Here is a 2,144-nt window from a genome sequence, read left to right as displayed (position 1 = left end):
ATACTTTATTTAAAAGCAGCAGAAATATAACAAAAGACTGTTACTCTGAGTTTCACGTTCCCGTTCATCGGACAGTTTTCGATGAACGGGAACGTGAAACTCAGAGTAACAGTCTTTTGTTATATTTCTGCTGCTTTTAAATAAAGCATATTACTCTACCTCTGGTATTTGAGTACTCTTTTTTCTACCTTGTTGCACATTTCATGTGCTTACTCCGGTATATATATATATATATATAAATAAAAGGGCTGGGAGCCACTGCTAGGAACCACTGTGAAAAGGTTGGGAACCGCTGGTATAGATGAAGGCGATTAGCTATCTGAATCGTTAACACGCTGGACAAAATGCTTAGCGGTCTTTCGTCCACCTTTACGTTCCAAGTTCAAATCCTGCCAAGGTCGACTTTGACTTTCTTCCGTTTCAGCGTCGATAAAATAAGTACCAGTCGAGTACTAGGTCGGTGTTATCGATAAATCCATCGCCTCAGATTTTCAGATTTTGTGCCTATACGAGAAAGGATTAGTTTATTTCACGTGAAAGCGGTATTTGATCCGACCTGTAACATCCTGAGTTCAAATGTCACTGAGGTGGACTTGGACTTTGCCTTTCATCCTTTCGGGATCGATAAAACATGTACTAGTCCAAATACTGGGTTTGATGCAGTCGACTTGACCCCTCCCGCGAAATTTCAGGTCTTGTGCTTATAGTAGAACACATTATTAGAAGGCGCCCAGCCAGGAGAACCGTTACCGCATCGGATAAAGTGTCTGGTAGCAATTCTTCCGGTTCTTAACATTCTGAATTAAAATCCCGCCGAAGCTTTTCATCTTTTCGGAGCCGCTAAAATAAGTATTTTTCAAGCAGTGAGGTCGATGTGCTCGTCTTCTTTTGCCCTCAAAATTGCTGGTCTTGTGCCAAAATTAGAAAGAATTGTTTTATTACCCGTTTCAAGTTGTTATTGCTGTTGTGAGCTCCCATATTAGCCTTGATCGAACAAACCTATCATCTGAAGCGCTTCAAGCGTGACCATTGCATACTGTTTTTATTCAAACTATGCTTGTAAGATTTTATTGGATAATATAGCCAATGCATTCTCCAATTCTTCAGACAGGAGAATGTATTTGAAGGATATAAGGAAATTTGGCTGTCATTTCTGCAAATCGAGAAAAAATTGGCTTCTATATCTATCAAGTTAAGGAAAATTTGGTTGCTATTTCTAGCAAGTAAATAGAAATTTGGTTGCAATTTCTTCGAAATCGAAGGAAATTAACTGCTTTCTCTACTAGTTGTAGGGGCGGAATATAATCACTATTTCTAATAAGTCGAGGGAAATTTGATTGTTATTTCTACTGATTTGAAGGAAATTTAGCTGCTATTTCTATCAAGTGGTAGAAATTTAGCTGATGTTACTACCAAGCCGAGGGAAATTTGGTTGCTATTTTTCTCACGGTTCCCTTCCTTTGCCCGCGTGTCTATGACTTATTTTCAGGCTGGAGTTCACCTTCAACACTTCATCTAGCCACTCGTTCTTCACTTGTAGAATACATGTGGTTAGATAAAGAGTTGCAGATGCACATCGCGAGTTCTTTACGTGATTTGTATTACTTTCTTTATCTTTTATTATATTGGAATTTGCGAAGAATAGTACCGTTAGATGCAGGTTTTAAACTGTTTAATCATTGGATAACAGCTTGTCTAATGACAGGAATGACATAGAACTGTAATTTGTTTGTTTTTTTTCTAACCTTAACTATTGAATTAAATGTAGTTATGTACAGTTTTACGTAACATGTTCGTGTACATTCGGACATGGAAAGACAATACGCTGCGCAAGTTATCACCAGAAGAGACATTCTCCTTATACACAATATGACTGTAAATACACCACTCGGACATGAATGACATCTTCGTGGCTAAGTGCGCCTTTAATTTATTTAAGCTGGACAAAGCCTTTTTACACATAAGCAAATGGACCGTTTGCTATTCTGATATAAGCGCAACCAGTTTATATTAGAAAAGCATGTGGTCGGTAAGCAAGCTACTTACCACACAGCGACTCCTGCACCTAAAAAAAAATGTCAGCAACTAGCCATGAGACTCAACCTCACACACACACACACACACACACACACACACACACACAC

General features: G+C 38.6%; 1 protein-coding gene across 1 annotated transcript in view; it reads left to right on the top strand.

The window, feature by feature from the left end:
• Nucleotides 1-2,144, top strand: part of LOC106874832 (tryptase beta-2) — a 27,338-nt gene that overhangs the window by 24,512 nt on the left and 682 nt on the right. The gene's annotated exons all lie outside the window — the stretch shown is intronic.

This window comes from Octopus bimaculoides, chromosome 3, assembly GCF_001194135.2.
Source record: "Octopus bimaculoides isolate UCB-OBI-ISO-001 chromosome 3, ASM119413v2, whole genome shotgun sequence".
Lineage (NCBI taxonomy): Eukaryota > Metazoa > Mollusca > Cephalopoda > Octopoda > Octopodidae > Octopus > Octopus bimaculoides.
The sequence above is the reverse complement of the archived record's forward strand: the minus strand, read 5'-3'. Positions and strand labels throughout refer to the sequence as shown.